We start from the raw sequence: 10,741 nt of genomic DNA, 5'->3' as shown, positions 1-10,741 counted from the left end.
ATATTTGTAATCTCTATAGGCATTGTGAATATGGCATTGCTGATACAGGTAGCCACAGAGCGATAAATTTACTTTAGATACAGAAACTTCCAAAGATCATCTAAGAGAGAGAGAAGTCACAACCTCCCCCAGCGGGGGACCTGGCCACATGGATGAGATGATTGGTTCTTTAAGTCTGATGAGTGTTTCAGCATCTTGAAATAACTCCACTAGGTAAAGGTACAAATATCATCATCCTTATTTTATGGATGAGAAAACTGAAGTCCAAGGAGTTACCTAGGGTCATATACTTAGTAAGTATTAGAGACCCAGCTGGAGCCCAGCTCTCTTGGCTCTGTGTCCACTAGATTCTATCTCTGCCAAGGTGTCAGGTCAGGATCCCAGGCCCTTCCTAAGTGACTCTGAGGGCATTCGAGCTCTAGCTGAAGTAGGAGTGTGCTGAGGGCTGTCTGGGATTGGAACTCGGCCTCTTTGGAGCCCCTTTCTCCTTGGACCTGTTGTTGTTGGCCTAGGCTGTGGGCCCACATTGAGATGAAAATGTATTCAATTAACATACAAAAATAAAGTGAAAGGGGGTAATAGTTATTGTAAAAAATAAAACCATAGGAAAACACTCCAGCAAACAGGCCCCGAGTGAAGACAGGGGCCAAACAGCTCAGCAAAGCTGGAAAAATCTGGGTATGGCCCTAAGGGTGGCCCTGGGAGGGGGGGGATGGCCTGCTAGGAAAATAAAATATTCCCCATCTATGAAAGCCAGCAACCCCCAGCCCTGGGGCACTGAGGCAAGGAAAATAGCGTTTGGAGCCAATGCTCTGGCTGTGTCCCTCCAAGACCAAGGGGACAAAGGGAGCTGCAAAGGCTAAGAAAACACCAGCTGGAGGTGGGGGTGCCTCTTGGAGGAGGAGGCTGAGGAGGAGGAGGGGTGGGGAATTAGGTTCTTCTCTCCTCCTGGAGGCTCTGGGAGAAGAGTGTCTAGAGGGGAAAATGGTGAATGTATCTGAATCTTTAGCCTTACAGTTCACACTGAGGACTGGTGGGTTGGGACCAGGGAAGCCTGTTGGCCTCCAACTCCTTAAGGACAAAGATATACGACCCCATGACTGGGTGTAGGAGCCATCAGAGATGGGAATCGTAGGGTCTTCTGCCCCATGGTCAAACATTCTGGAAGAATCACAGACCCTTAGAGTCTGGGCTTGAAGGGCCCTTAGAGGCCTAGTCCACCCCACCCTGCTCATTTTACAGATGAGGAAGATGAGGCCCAAAGAGAGCCAGTGACTTGCCCAGTGAGTAATGAGTGATTGAGATGGGATTTAAACCAGCCTCTCTGACTCCAAATCCAGAACTCTTTGTCACTGTGCTGTGCCAAGGACCCCTTTTTTCTAGGGAAAAAAACTGTTCAGGAGAATGGATGGTTATGGTCATGCAGAGGACAGAGGGATGGGATGGGATGGGGTGGGGTGGAAGAACAGTATGGGTGCAGCCTAACTCTTTATTCATCATGCTGAGACCAGAGACAATCTGCTCCCTAGAGATTCCTGCCACCCCTCTGCCGTGCTGGGAGAGGGATGTTGCCGTGACCTGACCCTGTTAGGAGGACCAGTTAAGGAAACTGAATTGAGCAGTATGGAGGCCAATGGAATGAGGTGCAGGCACGCTGCAGACCATGCAGAGTAGGAAATGTATTCCCCTTCCCCCCAGAAACAGCTGGGTAGCATAGTGGATAGAGCATTGGACCTGGCGTTAGGAATACCTTTGTTCAAAAAAATTGCCTCGGATATTTGCTTTGTGACCCTAGGCAAGTCACTTGAACTGTTTGTCCTAGTTTCCTCATCTGTAAAATGGGGATAATAATTGCACCTGCTTTCCAGGGTTGTTGTGAAGCTCAGATGAGCCTCTGGCACAAAGTAGGTGCAATAGAAATGTTAGCTATTGTTATTAGTGTCCCAGGGGCAAAGCACCAAGTGTCCAATCCTCCTTACAACTCTGTCTCATAGGGACCACCTGTGGCAATACAAATAGTGCCCTCTCTGAGGTTAGAAGATGTGGGGATGCAAATCTACCTCTGACATTCTAACACTATGTAACTAACTATGTGACCATGGGGGAGTTACTTTACTTTTTTAAGTCTCAGTTTTCTCATCTGTAAAATGGGTATGATAATACTTCTACTTTTACCTACTTCACAGGGATATTACCACTTTTATTGTTGCTATTATTATTTAAGAAACTGGTGGGATCTAGACTGAGAAGATAGTTTTAAAGTTTTATTTTCTATTTTCTTTCTCTCCGCTCCTCACCCAGAAGAGATACAAACCCTTAGTTTCCATCCAGGGATTAATATCAAAACACTATGGATATGAGAAGCAATCACAGAAGAGATGGGCTGGGTCTCAGAGAGACTGGGAAGAAAGTGGAAGGCTCTGGGCAGAACTTTTCCCAAGGGGGCCTGGATCCAAGAGAAGGGCCAATTTTCAGGGACTATCATTGGTCAAATTAGATCCCCCTGAGGGAGGAAGGACATGAAAAAGTTAGAAACACAGGACGGAGAGACGTGCTTGGTGAAACTAAGTAGGATAAAGCAATGGGAGAAAAGGTGGCAGAAATAACTGTCCCACATTAATGCAAGTCTCCCGCCAAGTGACTCTGGCATGTGATACAGAGAAAAGGAGACAAGCACGGGATATAGTCAGCGTTGGAACGGAGAACACTTTGGTGGGGGAGAAAGGGAAGCAGAGGTGGAGAGTACAGAGGGGGAAGTGGAGGCCTTGGGGAGGGAGAGGGGAGGAGCATTTTTTTTTTTAGTCTTGAGACCAAACTCAAAGAGGAAAGAGGAGGTGATTGGCTTAAGTGAGGTGACATTCTTGTCAACATAGGTGGCTGAACTGGCTTCGAGAGGACCTAGAATCCCACAGGGCTCATTCACAAAGGCAAATAATGAAAGCTTTTCAGTCGTCCTATTTCACTTAAGAAGCAGCCTTCTGGACTCAGCTCTGCCACAGACTTGCAGTATGTCCTTGGACAAATCACTTACTCTCTCTTTTCTTCCTCAATGATTATAATAACTAAAAACTAGAGTTTATTTAGCACTTTCTGGTTTGCAAAGCACCATATATATTTGCATATATTCTCCCAGTTGATGCTTACAATTTTTTTATCACCAGCATTTAACATAGTACTTGGCACATAGTAGGTGGTTAATAAATACTTGATGATTGGTTGAATGATTGAAAACTCAATTTGATCCCACCTCCCCCAGGAGTCTTTCCTGCCCTGCCCCCAGCTGCTAGTTCCATCATCTCCAAGGTTTCCTTCCCCCTCTCTGTATTTATCTTATGTGTTATGATGATAAATATGTTACCTCCTCATTGGAATGTAAGCTCCTTGAGGCCAGCCCCTCAAATTTTTCTCTTTTCTTTCTTTGCTTTTTCCTTGTATCCCCATTACTTAACAAAAGGCTTAGGACACAGGAACCACTTAATAATGCTAGTTGATTGATTGAAGTAATAATATACACATGTAATAAAATGGCATGGTAAATGCCATTTTACAGATGAGGAAACTAGGGAAGAAAGAGGCTAAGTGACCTGAACAAAGTCATTCAGCTAGCCAGTGTCTGAGGCAGTATTCCAACTCAGGTCTTTCTGACCCCAAATCCAACACTCTAGCCACTCTACATTGTTACCCCCTTGTAAAATAGGTGAGCCGGATTAGATGGTGTCTGAAGTAATTTCCCGATATTAACTATTCTACATCTAAATTATTATCCAGCACTGGTTGGTTAGAGGGCCCCTGAATGCTTCTCTGACATTTTCTGTCTTTTTTTTGGAGCGGGGAAGGCAGGGCAATTGGGGTTAAGTGACTTGCCCAAGGTCACACAGTTAGTAAGTGTTAAGTGTCTGAGGATTTGAACTCAGATCCTCCTGACTCTAGGGCTAGTGCTCTATTCACTGTGCCATCTAGCTGCCCCTGCTCCTGTCTACTAAATTTTTAAAGATGTATTTCCTTTTTCAGATTTTAGTCATTCAGGAATTGAGAACCTACATGTGTCAGTGAAGTAGAAAAGTGGGAAACTGGTCTCTGACCCCAATAAATGTATACAAAGCTCCTGACATATGGAAAGTTCCAAAGAAGTTGGCCAGGCCTACCGTGAAATATTTTCTATTAAATTGTCCCAGTGTTAGCAGATGATTTAACACTTTCCCAGGGATTTATATTTTAACAGGGAACAATGCCCTAACCCAAAGGAATAACTTCAATGTTTTTTAATAACTTTAATTTAATTGAACTTTTATTAAGTACTTACTATGTTCAGTTAGGGAATTTAACCATCACGGTGTTTATATATGGGACAGACAGTGTGAATGGAAGAGTTGAGCCCAGAGCTGAACAGCTGAAGTGACCAGTCTGCACTGCCTTAGGAGAAATTGCAAACCTCCTGTCTTCTCTGCAATTTACATTCTATCAGAGTTGTCTAGTACACTAAGAGGGTAAATGACTTGCCCAGGGTCACATAGGCAATATGTGTGACAGGCAAAGTTTGAACCTATATCTTCCTGGCTCTGAGACCAGCTATCCACCCACTAAGCCAAGCTCTCTCTCAAAGATTCTTTTTATTGCTTGTTTTTTTTTGCTTTTTGTAGGACAACTGGGGCTAAGTGACTTGCCCAAGGTCACACAGCTAGTTTTTGTGTTGTGTCTGAGGCCAGATTTAAACTCAGGTCCTCCTGTCTCCAGGGCTGGTGCTCTATTCACTGCGCCACCTAGCTGCCCCACTCAAAGATTCTTTATGAAGAGTTTGTTCACTTTAGGTCATAAGTAGCCTGCAAAACTCTGAAGAGCAGCCAGAACTGGATTAAAATCCAATTGGGAAATGTTTTACCAAATATATACATATATGTGTATACACACACACACACACACACACACACACATATATATATAATATGTTTATGTGTGTGTACGCACGAGCATGTGTGCGTGCGCGAACACACACACACACTGCAACATAGATAATGTCAATTTGTTATTTTCTAAGGGATCCATTTCTATTGGAGTTTGACACCACAAGGCCCATCATTTTCAGAGGCTACAAGGTCAATAAGCATTTAAGACTTCTGAATGCTAGGCCCTGGGTTAAACTTTTGGAATATGGATATTAGCCCAAAGACAATCTGTATCCTCAAGGGGCTTACTTTCCAATGAGGGAAGACTACACAAAAGAGAACTGAAAAGAGGAGGGGGGGGGTAAGAGAAGAAGATATTCATCTCAGCCCTGGGGGAGTTGTGGAGAAAGTCTGAGAATCAGAAATCCAGCTTAGGGAGAGATAAAGACCAGGCTGGCCTGGGCCTTAGGCCTTAGGGCCATAGGGTACTTCCAACTTGTGAATTCCAAAACGACAAGGTTTCTGGGGCATTGTAATGAAAGTCCTGGGGTGTCAGCCTGAAGAGGAATGAAGGAATTTTAATACCAACATCCTACTAGTATTGATATATGGTGATGAGATATGTCTCTGATGAATAACAAATGAGCATCACAACACAGGGCAGGCTGCCCCATAAAATCAATGAGGAATTTGCCCTCCAAAAAGCAAAAAAAAAAAAAAAATCAATGAGGAACTTTGAAGAATAGAAGGAAAATATGTTATCAAGGAAATGTGTGATAGGAAGAGAAGATGGGACTGGAAACCTAGGAAGGGGAGGGCATGACAGGAAAAGGGAGACTAGCTGCCAGTGATTTGGGTGACCATCCATCCCCCTATGCACAGAACTTAGGGAAGGAAAAAGTATAGTCTTCCAAAGCACAGGTTTGTCTTCATCTCTGGAGGGAACAAGCCCCTCCGGGCAGATACAAAGTGTAGTTCTGTTTCCTTAGGGAGCTTACATTCTAATGAGGAATATACACAAATATCTACAATCTAGTAGGGAAAGTAAGAGATACTCTGACCATATGCAAAAGTATATTTTGTATATAAGCACATTTAAGAGAGGGATAATCAAAGTGTTTTAAGAGTTCAGAGACTGGTAAGATCACCTTTAATTATACCCCATGAACAAGACTTACATGAACTGATGCAAAGTGAAGGGGAGTAGAACCAGGAGAATGTTGTATACAGTGATAATTGTGTGACATTGATCAACAATGTAAGACTTAGTTACTGTGATGAATGCAATGATCTGAGACAATTCCAAAGGACTCATGATGAAAAATGCTATCCACTTTCTTAGAGTCAATGAACTCTGAGTGCAGCTTGAAGTGTATTATTTCTCTTTCTCTCTGTCTCTCTCCCTGGCTCTCTCTCTGTCTCTGTCTCTCTTTTCCTTGTGTGTGTGTGTGTGTGTGTGTGTGTGTGTGTGTGTGTGTGTGTGTGCGCTCTCGAGTGTCCCTACTCCAACACTGTGTAGAAAGGTATGTGAAAAGGTGTTTGGAGCCAGGGCAAACTACATGGTGCTGACATGAACTGGAAACACACCATTTAGGCACCGGGAGTCGTACATTAATAGGACTGTCTCAGTTCAAGCTCTCCAGAAATCGGGGGAAAAAAAGATTGAGTTGAGTGAAAAGAGTCAAAAATACTCCCCCAGTCAGCTGAAGAGACTCTTTTTGTATAAACCCAGGCCGTGGGTCTCAGGTGTGGAAAACCAGAAAGTTTCAAATAGCCTGGAGGCATTCTGGCTCCCAAAGGGTGAAAAACTCAAACACTGCCAAACCAATATACTCATCCCGGTAACTCTAATCGAAAGCTAGATGGACTGTGTACCTTCTGGGGACACTAGACGGGAGCAGCAGACCAAGAGCTGCTCGCCAGAAGTAAAGCTAGCCACAGTCCAAGGGAGACAGAGCTACCTTAATGACCAACAGAGAGGCACAAGGTGGTTAGTTTGGGTGAACTTCTCCTGTTATTTATTCTTCATTCTATGGAAGACAGTAATAAAATTTTATTTTAAAAAATAAAGGGATTAAACCAGATCATCTCTAACTGAGCTTCCTTTCCAGTTCAATGCTCTGCTCTTTTGATGGATAAATAAACAGGCTTATTTCCAAAAGCTGTTCTTCTGTATTGGTTCCATCCCTACCAGGCTCTGGGCTGTTTTGACACCTGGTACCCTCACAGAGAGCTTCTCCTCCCTCCTGAAAAGCATCTTCTGCAGCCCAAACTCTCTGGGTCTCAGCAGGCGGGGTTGGGGGCTTGTGGAGTGGCAACAGTTCTGGGCTGAACCATCTAAAGCTGGCTAAACAGGTCCAAATTCCAGGCTAATTTCCGGGGATCAGGTGAACACAATGGACCTTGGCATCTGGTAGATCTCATCTTGTCCCTGGGAGATACAACAGGCGCCTGGTCTGTGGCAGCAAAGGAGGCTAATGTTTCTGGGCAGATGGTTGGCAGCCCCAAGGGGTGGGGAAGGAGCTGTGAACACCTTATGGGAGTCAGCGTGGTGCCATGAAGATTGAAGGAAAATGTGTTCTACTCCTCTGAATGTCTCTAACATGCTGTAACCTTGGGCAAACCAGTGCCCATCGCTGTGCCTTCAGTCCCCATCTTCGAAACTACTGGCCTAGATCCTGCGATCTTGAAGGTCTAAAAATCTTCAAATCTTCTACCATTGTGGCATATGATTCTAACAGACTGAATACTTTTCTTAATAATCAATAAGGAATAAATACAAAACATAGAAGGCAATGTAATATAATGTAAAGAATACTCATTTCGGAAGTCCTGATTCAGACACCTTCAACACTGTGTCCCTGAGCAAATCACTTAATGTCTTTTGCCTCAAGTTTCCTCATCTGTAAAATAGTGATAATCATATTTGCACTACCTACTTCACAGGGATCTTAGGAGAAAAGTATTTTGAGGCTTAGAACTGAATAGAAATGTAAATTAATATGTCCCATTCCTGCAAAGTTTCATCTGATACCTCTCCTCCCTTTCATAGCTAAAATTCTAGAAAAAGCTATCTCCACTGTCACCTCCATTCAGTACTCAGCCCTTGTAGATGGCTTCCATCCCCATTCCTCAATAGAAATCGATCTCTGCAATGTTAATCATGATCCCATTTTCTCTAAATCCAATGACCGTTTCTAGGGCCTCATCCATCTTAATCTGTCTGCAGTGTTTAACATTGTTTACTGCTCCCTCCTTGTGGATACTCTGTTGTCCTTGGATGTTTCGATACTGCTCTTTCCTAGTTCTCTTCCTAGCTGTCAAATCGATCCTTCTCAACTTCCTTTGCAGGTTTGTCTTCCATTTCCTGGCCCCCAGACATAGGAACACTCCCAGGACTCAAATTGCAGACCCTGTCTTCTTTTCTTTCTGCATTCTCTCATTAACCCCAAAGGATTCAACTATCACCTCTGTGCAAATGGTTCCCAAAATCTAGATATCCAGAGCATTCTCTCTATATATCCAGACCTGTCTCTCTGCATCCAGATCTGTTCTCACTGTATCCAGACCTGTCTCTCCCTCTTTCTAGACCTATCTCTCTCTCTTTCCAGACATATCTCTCTCTCTGTCTACACTTGTCTCTCTCTATCCAGACTTATATCCTTCTATATACAGATCACTTCCCTGAGTTCTAGTCCCACATCGCCAACTCTCTGCTGAACATCCCCAACTGTATGTCCTGTACAAACTCAACATGCCTATAGTAGAACACATTATTCCCCCACCCCTCCTTTAAATGTCCCTATTACTATTGAGGTTACCACCATTCTTCTTCTAGGTTAACAACCTAGGAGTTATCTTCTCCTTCAGAACAAATCAAATTAAAATGTAATTGGAAAATATTTAACAAAATAAATAAAAATAGACTATTGATAATGTTAACATATGGTTTTCCCTTCTCTCTACTCAAACCATAAGGCCTTATCACCTCTTTATTAAAATAGCCTTCTAATTGGTCTCCCTCTTTTAAATCTCTCCTCATTCCATTCTGTCCTGCACACAGTTGCCAAAGCAATATTCCTAAAGTATAGGTCTGACCAGGTCACTCCTCTGCTCCAAAAAATTCAGTGGCTCCCCATTGCTCTTAAGTTAAAATGCAAAATTTCCTGGTTGGTATTGAAAGTCTTTCTCAAGCTACCTCCAGACTATCTTTCTAGGCTGATGGCACATTGCTTTTTACCTTACTCTTTATACCCCAGTCAAACTGGCCTATATGACATTTCATCTCCTGTCTCTCTCCGTTCCTTTGCACAGGCATTCTCTGTGCTTGGAATGCCTCAGTTTAAATCCAGTCTCAGATACTCACTAGCTATATGACCCTCGGGCAAATCACTTAGCCTCTGTTTGCCTCAGTTTCCTCATCTGTAAAATGAGGATAAAAGGCAGCTAGGTGGCCAAGTAGATAGAGCACCAGGTCTGGAGTCAGACTCATCTTCCTAAGTTCAAATCTGGTCTTGTACACTTAATAGATGTGTGACCCTGGACAAGTCACTTAACTCTGTTTACCTCAGGTTCTTCATCTGTAAAATGAGGTGGAGAATGAAATGGCAAACCACTCCAATATCTTTGCCAAGAAAATCCCAAATAGAGCCATGAAGAGTCATACATGAATGAATAACAACAATTTTTCCTTTAAAAGCAATGGAACCATCCTCATCTTGAGACTTAATTGGCTCATGGGAATAAAGGCTCAGACTCAATATAGCTTTCTGGGGCCCTTAACACAAAGCAAAAACCTTAGAAGTTATTTCCTCTCTCCTCTCTCAGGCTTCTGATTGTGGCCTGTCATGAGCACCATAGAGGCAGGCAAGCTACCCCAAAGAGATCCATGCTGAGTTTTCACTAAATATCCTTTCCTTGCTCTGAATATCTTTCCATTATGGCTAAACAAACCTTCTCTTCTTAATTGTTAGATGTTCTATGATTGTTATATTTCCTTCCATTCTATATTCACTTCTCAAATCTGGACCTGACCTTCTGGACTTCAAAAATCATGCCTCTGCTGCTATCTTATCCTGGAACTTCCCTCAGCTTGGGACCTCCTTAATCTGGACCATTTTATTATCCCTGGGACCTGCTTGCTCTGTGTGTGTGTGTGTGTGTGTGTGTGTGTGTGTGTGTGTGTGTGAAATATCCTTCTGCAAGGCTGTGGTGGCAACCACACTGGCACACCCAGGATGGCTGCTAGCACATGTTCTGAGATCTACTTTACTAGGAAAGATAACTGTTTAAGGGTCAACAATCTTTTTTAATTACATTCAATAGTTCAGGGGAAAAGTCAGAGGAAGTACAAACAGGAAATACAAGTAGAGAAATAAAGACCAACAGACAGGGGGCTCTGACTGCCTGAATCAACTATACACTTTATATACATCCCTGCATCTGAGCAGTCCAGGAGCTCTGAACATAAGGTCAGTCAGAATCTCGATTAGGGAATTACAAGATCTTTCTCATAAGTAAGCCTCCAAAGCAAAATACCAACTCAGAGTATATATACATTTCTCAGAGTCAAAAGGCATCACAGCCCTCTGGACTCAGAGCCTAATTAGAAATTAGCAAAAGGTATGAAAACCTTCTGGCAAGCAAACCTCCCTGAAGCAAGGATTAATTAATTAATTAATTAACATTAATGTGCCACCTGAGGCCTACTAATGGGTGAGGAAGATCTTCTATCCCAAAGGTCCACCCACTTCTCCAGTGGATGAATTCTTCCTGGAGCCTTCATTTTGTGAAGGGGCCAGTCCAATTTACCTTCATTCCCTCCCAGCCATCTTGCTGCCTTTCCCTACTTCAACTTT

The sequence above is a fragment of the Petaurus breviceps genome, unplaced genomic scaffold (assembly GCF_028583685.1).
Source record: "Petaurus breviceps papuanus isolate PSGF00001 unplaced genomic scaffold, PetGlider_PUasm1.0 90847, whole genome shotgun sequence".
In the NCBI taxonomy this organism is placed as follows: domain Eukaryota; kingdom Metazoa; phylum Chordata; class Mammalia; order Diprotodontia; family Petauridae; genus Petaurus; species Petaurus breviceps.
The sequence above is the reverse complement of the archived record's forward strand: the minus strand, read 5'-3'. Positions refer to the sequence as shown.